This window comes from Dendrobates tinctorius, unplaced genomic scaffold (assembly GCF_039654945.1).
Source record: "Dendrobates tinctorius isolate UK_male_01 unplaced genomic scaffold, ASM3965494v1 ptg000120l, whole genome shotgun sequence".
NCBI classification, from domain to species: Eukaryota; Metazoa; Chordata; class Amphibia; order Anura; family Dendrobatidae; genus Dendrobates; species Dendrobates tinctorius.
In genome coordinates this window covers 35,617,668-35,634,598 of record NW_027361788.1, presented here as the reverse complement: position 1 = coordinate 35,634,598, position 16,931 = coordinate 35,617,668, and the positions used below count along the sequence as shown (strand labels likewise).

General features: G+C 48.5%; 1 long non-coding RNA gene across 1 annotated transcript in view; it reads left to right on the top strand.

The window, feature by feature from the left end:
- The first annotated feature begins 2,656 nt into the window (after positions 1 to 2,656).
- Positions 2,657 to 16,931, top strand: part of LOC141046779 (uncharacterized) — an 84,385-nt gene continuing 70,110 nt past the window's right edge. The window contains exon 1 of the long non-coding RNA XR_012219659.1: positions 2,657 to 2,729. This is a non-coding gene — a long non-coding RNA (uncharacterized lncRNA). The remainder of the gene's footprint in view (positions 2,730 to 16,931) is intronic.

Here is a 16,931-nt window from a genome sequence, read left to right as displayed (position 1 = left end):
ACGGCCGTTGTCAGCCTATCTTGCACTCCTTATGTCACTCCCCCGACTTGACATGTTCATGATATGTCAATAAATCAGTGAAACTTCAATCTCGATGAGTGCGACCTCTTCTCTTTGCATGGATTCCCAGGATTGACTGTTTCCAGGTCTGGCACCCGAGATTCCCAGCTGCTGGGCTTCTGCATGCCGCACATCATTTGAAGTTACACGGTAACAGCGGTGCCGTCCGCTTTTTATCTTGAGTTTTGTGAAATAAGTATTTGATCCCTTGCTGATTTTGTAAGTTTGCCCACTGACAAAAACATGAATAGTCTATAATTTTAAGGGTAGGTTAATTGTAGCATTAAGAGATAGAATATCAAAAATAAAATCCAGAAAATCACATTTTATAAATTATATAAATTTATTTGCATTTTGCTGTGAGAAATTAGTATTTGATCCCCCTGGTAAACAAGACTTAATGCTTGGTAGCAAAACTCTTGTTGGCAGCAGAGGTGACAGCCCCAACAGTTCCAGACCCGGCACAGAACAGGTACCCGCGGTCTGGTCTTTCTTCTAACAGGGCTATGATGAATTGGCTGCAGTCCTGTCTCTCGTCGTTGGGTGTTTTGCAGAATGTCCAGCTGTGTCACTCTCTCCCAGTCTCCGAATTTCTTTATACAGAGGCATGTGACCTATTTTTAGATTTACCCAGTGTCCTTCAGTCCACCTTCACAAAGAGAAGAATAATGACAACCAAGTTGCCTTGTTTAGTTATGTAATCTATTGGCATAGATTTTCCTCCTCTGTTTTACAAATCAACAAACTATCTGGGCTAGACAATGTATAATTAACATATCAGTAGCCCTCACTATTCATCAAGGATAAGAGCACACTATGCTATATCAAATATCAGCTAGCAAGTCAACATTCCAGGCCTACACAAACAAAAGTATGTATTCTTGACCAACCAGAAATCAACATTGAAATCCAAACGCCAACATAGAGATAAAAAGTCAATTCTTCTTGGTTTGCTAAAAATAATCTGGGTAATTAAGAGATAACCTGGTTTCTTCACATAGAGGTTTGCACACATGTCTGTAGGAATTTTGGTCCACTCCTCTTTGCAGATCATCTCTAAATCACTTCATGACGTTAATGTGCTTCTTTTTGAGCCACTCCTTTGTTGCCTTGGCTGTATGTTTTAGGTCATTGTCTTGTTGGAAGACCCAGCCACGACCCATTTTTAATGTCTTGGCAGAGGGAAGGAGGTTGTCGTTCAGGATTTTAGGATACATGGCTCCATCCATTCTCCCACTGATGTGGTGAAGGAGTCATGTACCATTAGCAGAGAAACACCCCCAAATCATAATGTTTCCACCTCCATGCATGACAGCATTTCTCTTCCTCCAAACACGGTGAGTTGAGTTAATGCCAAATAACTCAAATTTTGACTCATCTGACCACAGCACCTTCTCCCAATCACTCATAGAATCATCCAGATGTTCATTGGTGAACTTCAGATGGGCCTTCTTGAGTAGGGGGACCTTGCGGACACTGCAGGATTTTGAACCTTTACGGCATAATGTGTTACAAATGGTTTTCTTGGTGACTGTGGTCCCAGCTGCCTTGAGATCATTAACAAGTTCCCCCATGTAGTTTAAGGCTGAACTCTTAACTTCCTCATGATCAAGGATACCCCATGAGGTGAGATTTTGCATGGTGTCCCAGATCGATGTCAGTTGACAGTCCTTTTGTATTTCTTCCATTTTCTTACTATTGCACAGTTGTCTCCTCACCCAGTGTCTTACTTATGGTTTTGTAGCCCATTCTAGCTTTGTGCAGGTCTATGATCTTGGGTCTGACAGCCTTATAAAACTCTTTAGTCTTGCCTATGTTGTAGAGGTTAGAGTCTGACTGATTAATTGAGTCTCTGGACAGGAGTCTTTTATAAAGGTGACTATGTAAGGCGGCTGTTTTTATTGCAGGTAACGAGTTCATTAGGAGCATCTAACTAGTCTATAGGAGACAGAACTCTTAATGGTTGGTGCGGGATCAAATACTTATTTCTCACTGCAAAATGCAAATAAATTTATATAATTTATACAATGTGATTTTCTGGATTTTATCTTTGATATTCTATCTCTCAATGTTAAAATTAACTGACTGTTCATGTCTTTCTTTGTCAGTGGGCAAACTTACAAAATCAGCAAAGGATCAAATACCATATATACTCATGTATAAGCCGCATTCTTCAGCACATTTTTTTGTGCTGAAAACTCCCCCCTCAGCTTATACACGAGTCAATTGCCCCAGAGGGCCGGCGGGGAGGGGGAGTGGCACAGCAGCGGGTCACAGAGGCAGAAGCTAGCAGGGGAGGGGGAGCGGCGGAGCTGCGGGTCACAGAGGCAGGAGCCAGCGGCTGCGGCTGTAACTGTGCCCGCTGCTAAAGAGAAATTAATATTCAATTCTCTTATAGCGTGCACAGTGTCACCCACAGCTGCCAGCTTCCAAAAGACATCCTACTTAGCTTCCTGTGCGCCCTCGCTGCATCTCGTTGGTTCCGGCGCCAGCAGCATTTCTGGCCAAGCGATCATGTGGCCCTGCTCATTAAGGTAATGAATATGCACGCCTCTTCACTCCCATAGGCGCGGAGTGAATATTCATTACCTTAATGAGCGGGGCCATGTGATTGTTCTGCAGGAAGAGCTGCCGGCGCCGGAACGAGATACATCAGGTCGTGCAGGAAGGTGAATAGGATGTTTTTGCCTTTTTTTAATAGGAAACATGCATACAAGGATAGAGGATAAGGAGCCATGCATGCAAGGACAGGGACCGGGGAGTCATGCATACAAGGATAGGGGATAAGGAGCCATGAATACAAGGATGGGATGGAGATAAGGAGCCATGCAGACAAGGACAGGGATAAGGAGCTATGCAGACAAGGATGGGATGGAGATAAGGAGCCATGCAGACAAGGATAGGGGATAAGGAGCCATGCATACAGGGACGGGGGAGCCATGCATACCAGGACAGGGATGCATATATAATCAAGTCAATATGCTTACCCAGTTTTTGGTGGCAAAATTAGGTGCCTCGGCTTATACTCGGGTCGGCTTAAACTCGAGTAAATACAGGTACTTATTTCCCCCACTGTATATACTCTATATGCCTCCAGAACACTGCCACTTCAACCTGAATTTGACACAACCCTCTCACTAACTCAGACTGACTAAACCAGGAAGTTATTCCCCTTCTTGCTAGACTTAACACCCTCCCATGCTGGGCTGATCCCAAACATTTAACTTTATCTGTTCCTGCAGTCTGTTGCTGGGACAATGTAACTTTTCATCTACTTTCCAGCACACAGCTGCTTGACTTTGCTACATACACTAACTCTATACCAACAATACTTATACTAACACACTAATAGTCCCACCACTGCCTATCTTACTCTGTCTGTAACTACTCTGGGTCCTAAAGTTCCTATCCATCACTACCTAAATACTAACTTATATCATATTATTTCCCTAAACCTGACCTGAATGTACACAGTTACCTTAGGTATTACCAATACAGTACTCACACAGCAGCATCAGTACTTAGAACATTCTCTGTGTCGGCGGATGTCGGACTGCACTGGGATGACATCTGAGTGCAGTCCACTGTTTCACATGTACCTATAGACTTGTATAGGTGCACGTTATCCGATCATCGGATGCACCCGCACATGCTGCCATTGTTCTCTCATGCTGAATCGGTATGAGAAAAAAAATCACAGATCCCCTCGGCCCCATAGTATAACACTGGGCAGAGTGCAGTCTGATAAAACATTAGAGAGCACTCGGCCATGTTATACGCTTGTAAGCAGGTACGCGGGATGCAGTGACAGACAGGAGGCAGACCAAGGGTTAACAAGTTTAATAACAGGGGAGATAAAGGGTTAAACAGTGTAAATGGAGGTTGGGTGGTGAAGGGTTAAACAGGGGATTCAACAGTTTAGATGGCAAAGGATATTGTAAGTAGAAGAACCATGGTTCAGATAATGGCAGTTCTTGTGAAGCACTTGTGTCAGGAGTCCCGCCAACTGTAACACCTGCTGAGAACTCAATGGCGCCGGCAACAGCTCGCGCGGTGTCTATTCCAGAAAGGTCCTGTGGGTCTTAATGTCCTGTCTTCTGGCGGCAGCGGTCGGTCTCCGGTACCTTCCACTGAGCATAGTCCATATGTTGAAGTGTCTGACAAGGGTGAGGGCCACAGTCCTGTACGAGCCCCTGCTGCTGTGCGCGCTTTTCTCCTCTCACTCCCCTCCCTCCTGGGACAGCAGGAAGGTCCGACTCACTAGCGCTTCACCCAGGCAATCGGGGAAGGTCCGGCTAACTCAGGCTTCCCCCCGGGAACAGGCGATGCAGCCTCAACAGTTCTGGACCCGGCATGCAGGTACCCACTGGTTGGTCGTCCCCCTTACACACCCATGTGAGTGAGCCTTAATGAGCAGGCACAGCTCTTGAGCCGCTCCCTACATGTAGTGTGCACAGGACCAAGCAGGAAGCATTGGACCCCGACACACCTTATGCTAGGGCCAGCCCTATTTATAACCCACTAGCTGAAGAGCCCGGTGCTGCCCGGGCATAGTAACTAACTACGGTTAGTTGTAACAAATTATGATTATATCTATATATATAAAGCTGAGTGTAGAGCCCCGCCCACTCCACATAGCCACACTCACTATAATATCCCACATCATCCCGTCAGCCAGAGCTACCGGACTACTACCACTAATATCTCACATCATCCCATCAGCCAGAGCCACCGGACTACTACTCCTAATATCCCACACCGTCCCGTCAGCCAGAACCACCGGACTACTACCCCTAATATCCCACATCATCCCGTCAGAGCCACTGGACTACTACCCCTAATATTCCACAACATCCCGTCAGAGCCACCGAACTACTACCCCTAATATCCCACATCATCCCATCAGCTAGAGTCTCACCAGACAACTACCACTAATATCCCACATAATCCCGTCACAGACGCCAGACTACTACCCCTAATATCACACATCATCCCGTCAGCCAGAGCCACCGGACTACTACCCCTAATATCCCACATCGTCCCTTCAGCCAGAGCCACCGGACTACTACCACTAATATCCCACATCATCCCATCAGCTAGAGCCACCGGACTACTACCACTAATATCCCACATCATCCCATCAGCCAGAGCCACCAGACTACTACCCCTAATATCCCACATCATCCCGTCAGCCAGAGCCACCGGACTACTACCCCTAATATCCCACATCATCCTGTCAGACAGAGCTACCGGACTACTACCCCTAATATCCCACATCATCCTGTCAGACAGAGCTACCGGACTACTACCCCTAATATCCCACATCATCCTGTCAGACAGAGCTACCGGACTACTACCCCTAATATCCCACATCATCCCGTCAGCCAGAGCCACCGGACTACTACCCCTAATATCCCACATCATCCTGTCAGACAGAGCCACCGGACTACTACCACTAATATCCCACATCATCCCATCAGCTAGAGCCACCGGACTACTACCACTAATATCCCACATCATCCCGTCAGCCAGAGCCACCAGACTACTACCCCTAATATCCCACATCATCCCGTCAGCCAGAGCCACCGGACTACTACCCCTAATATCCCACATCATCCTGTCAGACAGAGCCACCGGACTACTACCCCTAATATCCCACATCATCCCATCAGCCAGAGCCACCGGACTACTACCCCTAATATCCCACATCATCCCATCAGCCAGAGCCACAGGACTACTACCACTAATATCCCACATCATCCCGTCAGCCAGAGCCACCGGACTACTACTCCTAATATCCCACATCATCCCGTCAGCCAGAGCCACTGGACTACTACCCCTAATATTCCACATCATCCCGTCAGTCAGAACCACCGGACTACTACCCCTAATATCCCACATCATCCCGTCAGCCAGAGCCACCGGACTACTACCACTAATATCCCACATCATCCCGTCAGCCAGAGCCACCGGACTACTACCACTAATATCCCACATCATCCCGTCAGCCAAAGCTACCAGACTACAACCACTAATATCCCACATCATCCCGTCAGCCAAAGCTACCAGACTACTACCACTAATATCCCACATCATCCCGTCAACCTGGGGTCAGAACCAGAGCGCTGAGTGGATTTGCCCTGACTTTCATACCAATGATCAGAGCGCTGAGGGATTTACCCTTACTTCCATACCGGAGATCCCTTTAAGAGAGGCCTGCGGTCAGTACCAAAGCGCAGAGTGGATTTGCCCTCACTTCCATACCGGGGATGGGATCAGAACCAGAGCGCTGAGTGGATTTGCCCTGACTTGCATACCAATGATCCCTTTAATAGAACCCTGGGGTCAGAATCAGAGCGTTGAGGGATTTGCCCTAACTTCCATATAGGAGATCCCTTTAAGAGAGCTTGGGGTCAGAACCACAGAGCTGAGTTGAACGGTCCTAACTTCCATACCAGGGATCCCTTTAAGAGAGGTCTGGGGTCAAAACCAAAGCACTGGATGGATTTGCTCTGACTTCCATACCAATGACCACTTTAAGAGGGAAGATGTGCCTACGAGATGGAGGATGTGTGATGTGTATATGGGCACAGGAGGGGGGGATTCATTTCTGTCATGTGCTCTCTGCTCCTTTCAGGGGGGCAGACAATGGCTGGGAGCTTATGTTCCCGAAGATGCTAGATTTCTCCCACCATGTCAGTGTCTTCTGAGGTGTTGTCAAGTGGGAAAACTTGCTCATAGCAACCAATCACAGCTCAGCTACTTTTAACCAACTCTGGTGAAATGAGAGATGCTTAGTGATTGGTTGCAAGGAAAACTGTTGGTCATAACAACCAATCACAGCTCAGCTTCTTTTGAACAGCTCTGGTAAAATGAAAGATGCTTCGTGATTGGTTGGTGATACACATGTGGCGCCCCTGAGGGTTCAGTTGCCACAGAGGTACTGCACCTCCTCCTGAGGTGTGGTGCCCCACCATCCAGGTAAGGTGGGAACTCCTGACCACGCTCCAACACTCGCATCCCACACAACACAGTAGTTCAGCAAAGCCACATTGCGGCTCCCTGCTTGGAGTGTAGCAGAGCACCTTTGGTGGCTCCCTGCTTGGAACACTAAACGTGCTGGGAGGCGGGTGGAGTTTAGAATACATAAAAGAGGCGGAAGGTTTAGAATTTCAGTTAGTTCGGAGTCAGTCGGAGTGGGTCGCCCTCCCAGGGCTGTGGGGTACTCGGTACCGGGCCTGTGTCAGGGGGATGTGTCACAGCAGCGGTGATCCGGTCAGTGGCCCTGGGCGCCCAAGCAATGGGGAGATGTAGTTAATGGTAGAATAGTTCGTGAAGCCACCCGTGGTGTTTGGCAAATATGGTGTTAGGCCAACGCTGCATACATATCCCCTGGGACTGATGGCATGTGCAGCTTAGATGGTAAAGCTCCCCACAGGTGGAGCTGTAGTCCCAGGGCAGTGTAGATGTAGTTGGCACGGGGATGTAGCAGTGCCGAAAGCGTAGGGAACAGACAAGACACAGCGGTTGTAGTTTCTGTACCCTTACTGAGTATATGCAGTCCAGAGTCCTGATTACAGATGGTATTGGAGCAGGTTAGCCTGGAAGCAGATCAGGATTCTCTCTCAGCAGAAGGGCTGTGCAGTCTCCTTCCTAGTGCTTTGTAGTGTGAAGCACTCCCGTACTTAGTTACTCTGAAATGCCTCTCTTCAGATGTTCCTAGAACTTTACTTGTAGGACAGACAGCTGTAGTCTCTCTCGGGGACTCCTCTCCTGAGTCCTGGCTCTCTATTCAATTGCTGTTGTGTCCCAAGTCTTTGGTGAGAGCAGGGCATTTACACCCTCCTACTCCTCTGGTATCTGTGGCAGGACCGTCAGTATCCGTACCACCGTGGAGACCAGGCACCAGTTCTGTGCGCTCTCAAGCTGAGGGAGCTCACCTTCTGCAGCTCGACCTCCAGCTTCGCACCTCCCGTCTGCACACTTCACCCTCCGCAGACTATCTGACCCTTCTTCCTCCTGGCCCTCAGAGGACACTCCTCTCCAGAATCCTGGTTCAGAGTTCCCCCTGCTGGCCCGGAGTGGAACTGTGTTGCATGCATTGGGTTAACTGCTGGAGAGACCCAGCACTGCTTCCAAGCCTGGCATTACCCTCCCCTGGAGGAAGGCAAAGCCAGTGTGGCAACCATACTCCTGGGGGCACCACAGGAGAGTCACTCAGAGAGGAGTGAGGAAGGAAGATCCCTGAGAGAGGGATGGAGGAAGGAGTGCTGCAGCTGCCTCAGTGATCTGAGCCAGCTGGCACAGGAAAGGAAAGAAGGAGAAAGACGTTGAACAGAAACCTGATCTTCCATTAGAAGGAAAGACAAGTACGGAACGTAGGAGTAAAAGGGAACAGAGGATGTGGGTTAGAGGAAGAACCCTGCTTAGAAGTTCTAAGCGCAAGGCTGGGGCCCGGTCCCCGAGGTTGTATGGACACTAATGGTTCTGCAGCAGACACCGGTGGAGTAGTTGGCTGTAAATGTGGGTCGCCCTCCAGTCCCAGGGCAGTGGGGTACTTGGTACTGGGCCGGTGTCAGGGGGAAAGTATCACGGCAGCTGTGACCCGGTCCGTGGCCCTGGGTGCCCAATGTCAATGGTGGTGTGTGGTTAATGGAATTGATCGTGACGCTACCTGTGGTGTTCGGCAAGGGAGATGTTAAGCCGATGCTGCAGACAGCTCCGCTGGGACAGATGGTGTGGTGCAGAAGTGATGGTATATCCCTCCACAGGCAGGGCTAATGTCCCAGGGCAGTGTAGATGTGGGGACACCTTGATGGTGTAGTGTCCGGCGCAGGGAATGTAGCAGTGCTGGCGGACGCAAGAAGGAATGGAGGACACCAGGGCTTGCAGTTTCAACGCTTTACTCACAGTTCTTTGTAACCACTGGTACCTGCTTCCAAGCCGTGTCCTCCGGGGCAGAGACTCAATCAACCCCCCCCGGGCAAGTTAGGCTTCTCCTCTCCAACACTCCGCCAACATGTACCTTTCCTGAACGACTCCTCTATTGCGCCTTTAGTGTGAAGAGCTCCAGTACCGTGGTACTCTGAAGTTCCTCCTGTCAGATGTTCCTAACAACTCTACTTGTATGACAGACAGCTGTAGCCTCTATCGGGGACTCCTCTCTGAGTCCTGGCTCTCTATTCGGTTGCTGTTGTGTCCCAAGTCTTAGATGGGAGTAGTGCATTTACAGCCAACTACTCCACCGGTGTCTGCTGCAGAACCATAAGTGTCCATACAACCTCGGGGACCGGGCCCCGGCCTTGCGCTGAGAACCTATAGGCAGGGTTCCTCTTACAACCCACAACTCCTCTCTGTTCTCCTACTCCTTCGTTCCGCGCTGTTCCTTCTCTGTCTTATGGAAGCTTAGGTTGCAGTTCTACGTCTTTCTCCTTCTGTTCATTTCCCGTGCCAGCTGGCTCAGGTCACTGAGGCAGCTGCAGCACTCCTTCCTCCATCCTTCCTTCTAGAGGTCCGTCCTCAGTCTCTCCTGACTGATTGACCCCCTAGCCTCCTCTCTCGACTGACCTCCCGTCAGACTGACCTCCCGTCAGACTGACCTGTAATTCTAAACTTTCCCACTCTTTTATATCTAACTCCACCCACCTCCCAGCACATCTCGTGTTACGAAGCAAGGACCCACGAAAGGTGCTCTGCTATCCTCTAAGCATGGAGCCGCAATCTGGTCCATTGCTGAACTATCCTGTGTGTGGGTGCAGGTGTTGGAGTGTGGAAAGGAGTTCACCTAGTTGGTGGGGCACTACACCTTAGGAGAAGGTGCAGTACCTCTGTGGCGGCTGAGCCTCAGGGGCACCATAAATGCACTACTCCCATCTAAGACTTGGGGGCACAACAGCAACACTGAAAGTGAGCCGGGATTCAGGAGTAAGGAGTCCCCGAAGCAGGCTACAGCTGTCTGCCGTACAAGTATAGTTCTTGGGAACATCTGTCAGGAGGAACTTCAGTGTAACTCAGTACTAGGAGATCTTCACACTTAAAGGTGCTATAAGAGGAGACGTTCAGAAAGGTACATGTTGGCAGAGTGTTGGAAGGGAGCATTCCATCTGACCCGGAGGTTGATTGAGCCTCTGACCCGGAGGACACGGCATGGAGGCAGGCACCTGTGTGTACTACAGACTGTGAGTAAAGCTTTGGAACTACAGGCCCTGGTGTCCTCCATTCATTCCTGCACCAACACACCTGGTACCGCTACATCTGGGTACCAGCTTCTACACTGCCCTGGGACTACAGCTCCACCTGTGGGGAGCTTCACCATCTTGGCTGCAACACACCACCAGCCCCAGAGGATCTGCATGCAGCGTCGGCTTAACATCTCACTTTCCGAGCACCACAGGTGGCATCACGAACTATTCATCAATTCTATTTCATTGTTCTTTTCACCCCTTTTGCCATGGAGCCCCAGGGCCACGGACCGGGCCACAGCTTCCGTGACAACTCCCATTGAGATCAACGGGCCCGGCGCCGAGTACCCCGATAGCCCTGGCTGGGGCGCTCCATTCACATACATACATTCAGTTTTATATATAAAGATAGAGATTGTTATTTGGCTTTTCTGGATGCTACATGGCAAAAGGGTAAGGCTGTGCATGGCTGACAGATTTGTGACATATTTTCCTCATTAACTTTATTATTAGTAAAAATCCACAATTAACCCACAATAGATTCTGCCATTGTCACTGTATGGACCCATTATGGAGCCTCATATTGAGGACTGTTTCCAACTCCTGGCCCCAGCAACCAATCACAGTTCAAATAACCTTTCTTAAAGCGCTCTGGTAAAATGAAAGTTGCGCTCTGATTGGTTGCTATAGGCAACAGAATCAACTCTTCTTTTAGACAGTTTAAAAATGAAGGCCCAAAAATGGCTTTTTATTTTTTTACAGAATTTGTGGGAAAATCCAAAACAAAATCCAGAGGAGTAGGTGCGGATTTACTGCTGTGGACTGGCAAAATTTTGCAAATTTGCTGCAGAAATTTTCCACATTCAAGAAAGCCTTGTGACAACCATTACATTAGATTACAGCAGTTGTCACTGAGGTATAGAGGGATACAGCCTGAGAGGATAAGCCGATTTGTCACTCAGGAGTCTAGAAAAGCTAGGTGCTCCATGTGAGAGTCGTATTGGTGGCCATATATGTTGCCACCCAACTTTTCAGGAGCCAGACAGCTATAGCCAAGGCCATGAAACACAAAACATATTTGTATCGTAGTCTCATAAAAGGGACAATTAGCTCAGTTCAGGAGACCAGGCGGTCGGCCAGGTATCAAAAATCCAAGCAAAGTCCATGTTTAATGGTTTCTGTGGTTGTCCAAAATGTCTGCCTTCCCCATCAATACTATGTATGAAATAATAATTGGGGGCTTCCGTCAGAAATGTAACATCGGGGCGCAGACGCTTCACTATTACAGCAGATTTGCCCTTCAGGATTCTGGCAAAGTTGAGTAGCAATTCTTGTGGCAGCTGCCATATTGATTGTTGCAGTCAAGCAGCATTGCTAGGCCTCTATCTAAATACCCTACAACATGATTCCCAGAATACTGAGCACTTCAGGGTATTTTAGGGGAGACGGCACAGTATATAACGTATACGAGAAAACAGCAGCAGATGCCAAGTCCCAGCAAAATCCGCTTCACTCTCCATTTAAGGTGAAATGATCCCTATTTAGGAATAGTCTATATTTTCCCATAAAAGGCAGTGCTGGACTGTCAATTATTGGGGCTGTTGTACGTCAGTCGTCCTCCGGGATGGCTGACAGTCCACTGTGTGTCCTATGGTCTCTGCAGAATTTCATCTGTGAGGCTCTGCTGCGGGTTGTACAGCCGCTTCTGTACTTTGTAATATCTAGGAGGACATGGAAATTTAAAAAGGGTCCTTTTCTTTTTGTCTGAGTGCGAGAAAAAAACTCCTATGTAGCAGAGCTGAAATTGTTATGAATGGATATTTAGCTATTCTGATGTAGTAAGTAAATCTACATTTAGCATCATCCATTAGACTCCCTCTGACTAACCACATGGTTGCTGTTCGCAATATCATCTAGAGGGTTAAACCGCTGTGATCAGAGTTAGCTCTAATCACCACAGTTACTGACGGGTGTCTGCTGTGTAAGTAGCTGGCACCTGGCAGGTATGGAGTATGAGACCTTGCTCTATAAACGCCTCCCAACTTTTGACATACATATGCGCCAGATATTGAAAGAAGTGAGCAGATGTCAGGCAGGAGGCAGAGCTGTTCAGAACCAGAAACCCCTACCAACTTGTAAGGGGTGTGCCAGGTTCACGTGGTGCTCCCCTCCGTCTTTTTCATGTTGGGATTGCATTGTTCGTGTATTGTATGCTGCTATGTGTATATGTATACATATGTGTATGTTGTGTAGAAAAGGAAATGCAGTTATAGGATTAGCCACTAGAGGGGGGCATAGTAGGAAGAAAAATCTAGTAAAATAAATGGTTAACTTAGGAGGAGCCTTCTGTGGGTAAGCCAGGAGTATTTCCTGATTGTAGTTAATAGGCCAACGGAGCCCAGACAGTCCTGTAGGGCTTTAGAGCCCGGGGCAACACAGTGGACCTTGCATCGTTTGCAAGATAGGAGCCCAGTTGTCCAGGGCTTGGGAACTGGAGAATACAGCAGCAGTGGAATACCAGGCAGCACCAAGATGTGGCAACGTACTACATTGGCAGATGCCCTTATGCCTGGGGTGAAACGGACAGGGGAATTCCTAAAGGTAGTGAAGCTGGGCAGTCGAAGGAACACTGTGGTATCGGACAAAATGGTAAGACCCAGGAGCATTCTAGAAGAAGTAGGGAAAAGCACAGGAATAGACAAGGATGTGTACTGTGATGTTCCCTGTGAAGTTGCTGTAACTGATCTGGACGTACTGCGAAAGAATACAGGCAAAGTTGCTGTTACAAGTTGAAACTGGACTCTGTCTCTCTTTGTGTGAAACCAACAGGAGTAAACCCACAGCAGACCAGATGGGACCCTGATGGTACAGAAGGCGTTACAAAAGATACGCTGCAAAGGGGACATTGTATGTATGTGTCGGGAGACCAGGGCGTGATTGAGCAATCTGTGTCAGCCACTACTATGGCCCTGGCTCCCCTCACAAACTCATCGTGTGTTCAGGGCCGGTGTTAGGGGCTGGCAGCCCAGGCAGCTGCCTAGGGCCCCCGCTCCCCCAGGGGCCCCCAGCTAGCGGCACATCAAGTAGCCGCTGTGGGGCCCGTAAGGCAGGGGGTACAGTTCAAAGCAATGATGGAGGAGAGTCAGCTGATGCTCTGTCTCCCATCATTCCGCACTCTGCCTCTGACACTGTGGGAGCGCGATGACATCATCGCACACTCACTGTGTGCCAGGCAGAGCAGCCGCTGAGGCAGGAGCCAGGAGCAGCGCGGGCATACCATGTGGTGCTGTGCTATATGCCATGTGGTGCTGTGCTATATACCATGTGGTGCTGTGCTGTATACCATGTGAAGCTGTGTTGTATACCATGTGGGGCTGTGCTATATACCATGGTGCTGTGCAGTATACCATGTGGGGCTGTGCTGTATACCATGTGGGGCTGTACTATATACCATGTGGTGCTGTGCTATATACCATGTGGTGCTGTGATAGACACCATGTGGTGCTGTGCTATATACCATGTGGTGCTCTATTGTATACCATGTGGGGCTGTGCTATATACCATGGTGCTGTGCTGTATGCCATATGGGGCTGTGCTGTATACCATGTGGGGCTGTGCTATATACCATGTGGTACTGTGCTGTATACCATGTGGGGCTCTGATATACACCATGTGGTGCTGTGCTATATACTATGTGGTGCTGTGCTGTATACCATGTGGTGCTGTGCTATATTCCATATGGGCTGTGCTGTGTACCATGTGGGGCTGTGCTATATACCATGTGGGGCTGTGGTGTATACCATGTGGGCTGTGCTATATACCATGTGGTGCTGTGCTATATACCATGTGGTGCTGTGCTATATACCATGGTGCTCTGCTATATACCATGTGGTTCTGTGCTATATACTATGTGGGGCTGTGCTATATACCATGTGGTGCTGTGCTATATACCATGTGGTGCTGTGCTATATACTATGTGGGGCTTTGCTATATATCATGTTGTGCTGTGCTATATACCATGTGGTGCTGTGTTATATACCATGGTGCTCTGCTATATACCATGTGGTGCTGTGCTATATACCATGTGGGCTGTGCTATATACCATGTGGTGCTGTGCTATATACCATGTGGGCTGTGCTATATACCATGTGGGGCTGTGTGATATACTATGTGGGGCTGTGTTATATACTATATGGGCTGTGTTATAAAGTATGCAGCTGTGCTATATACTATGTGGGCTGTGTTATATACTATGTAGGCTGTGTTATATACTTTGTGGCTGTGCTATATACTATGTGGCTGTGTTATATACCATTGGGGGTACATTATACATTATATTCTATGGGGGAGGCTGTGTTATATAATATGGCGGGCTACATTATATTCTATGGGGAGGTGGGCTGTATTATAATCTATTCGGGGCTACATTATATTCTATGGGGGGGCTGTATTATATTCTATGGGGGGTGATTGCATCATACTCTATGAGGGGGCTACATTATGCTATATGAGGAGGTTACATTGTATTCTATCGGGGGCTGCATTATATTCTATGCGGGGTAGATTAAATTGTATGGGGGCTTCATTATACTTTCTGAGGGGGCTACATTATATTCTATTGGGGCTACATTATACTATATAAGGGGCTGCATTATATTCTATGGGGGGCTGTATTATAATCAATGAGGGGGCTGTCATATAGTCTATGGAGGGGCTGCATTATATTCTATTGGGGGTTACATTATATTCTGTGGGGTGGCTGCATTATGCTCTAAGGGGTGGCTTCGTTATACTATAAGAGGGGGGCTGCATTATATTCTATGGGAGGGTATATTATATTGTATGGTGGGGCTGCATTATACTGTATCGAGGACTATGGGGGAATACATTCTACTATGTGAAGAACTATGGGGTGCATTATTCTATGGGAAGTGAATTGTACTACATGGATGACTGGTGGTGTATTTTACTATATGGAGCACTATGAGGAGTGTATTATACTATACAGAGGACTGAGCAGTGTATTTTAATATATGGAGGACTATGAGGAGTGTATTATATTATATGGAGGACTGAGTGTATTTTAATATATGGAAGGCTATGAGGAGTGTATTATACTATATGGAGGACTATGAGGAGTGTATTACACTATATGGAGGACTATGGGGCACATTATATTATATGGAGGACTATAGGAAGTGTATTATACTTTATGGAGGACTATAGAGCACATTATATTATATGGAGGTGTGGCGCCCCTGAGGCTTCAGTCGCCACAGAGGTACTGCACCTCCTCCTAAGGTGTGGTGCCCCACTATCCAGGTAGGGTGTGAACTCCATTCCACATTCCAACACCTGCACCCCACACACAGGATAGTTCAGCAGGGACCCATCCATGCTTTATGCTGGAAAGGTCATAGGGTGCCTTTTGTCCCTGGCTTCGTAACACGAGAGGTGCTGGGTGGAGTTAGATATAAAAGAGAGGGAAGGTGTAGGATTTGAGGTCAGTCCGCAGAAGAGGGCAGGCGGAGTAGAAGAGGACAGCCACTCGGTGAGGAGTGGGGATCCCTGGAAGAAGGGATGGAGGAAGGAGTGCTGCAGCTACCCCAGTGAACAGGGCCAACTGGCACGGGAAGGAAGAGAAGGAGAAAGAGACGCAGACCGGAGACTACAGATTCCATAAGAGAGACAGAGCAGATCGGAATGAAGGAGAATAGAAGGACGGTGGGAAGCAGGTTGAGAAAGAGAGATAACCCTTCCAGTCCAGAGCGAAAAAGGCCGGGGCCCGGTCCCCGAGGTTGATTGGATCTTTATGTCCGGCAACAGACACCGGAGGAGTAGTGAGCCACTAACGCCTTACTCCCATCATAGATTTGGGACACAACAGCACTTGGATAGTGAGTCGGGACGCAGAGAGGAGTCCCCGAAACAGGCTACAGCTGTCTGTCATACAAGTAGAGACTAGGAACACCTAGAGAGAGGCATTCCAGGGTAACTAAGTACTGGAGTGCTTCGCACCTAAAGGCGCATTGGAGGAGTCGTTCAGTAAGGTACATATTGGCGGAGTGTGAAGGGGAGAATCCTATCCTGCCTGGAGGTTGGCTGCGGCCCTGACCTGAAGAACACAGTGCGGAGGCAGGCAGTGGTGTGAACTGCAAACAGTGAGTAAAGCTTTGGAACGGCGTTCTCTGGTGTCCTCCAGTTATTCCAGCACCGCTACACCTGGGTACCAGCATCTATACCATTCTGCGCCTCTCCTCATCCATTGCACCTACACTGCCCTGGGACTACAGCTCCACCTGTGGGGAGCTACACCATCTTTGCTGCACCACACCATCAGTCCCAGTGGATCTGCACGCAGTGTTGGCTTAACATCTTGCTTGCCAAACACCACAGGTGGTGTCACGAACTATCTAAATAAACTATTACACTATTAACATCACCGCCATTGATATTGGGCGCCCAGGACCACGGACCGGGTCACTGCTGCTGTGACACATCCCTCTGACACCGGCCTGGTACCGGGTACCCCCGCTGCCTTGGGTGTGAGGGCGACCCAGAGGTCTGTGGGGTGTAAACTGTAGATGTGCTGCTGATAACATGATACTGTATGGTGATCTGTTAGTGATCCATTAGTGATCGTTCTGTTCCCATCATTCTTTCTCAGACGGTGGAAAGAGGTCAGGAAAC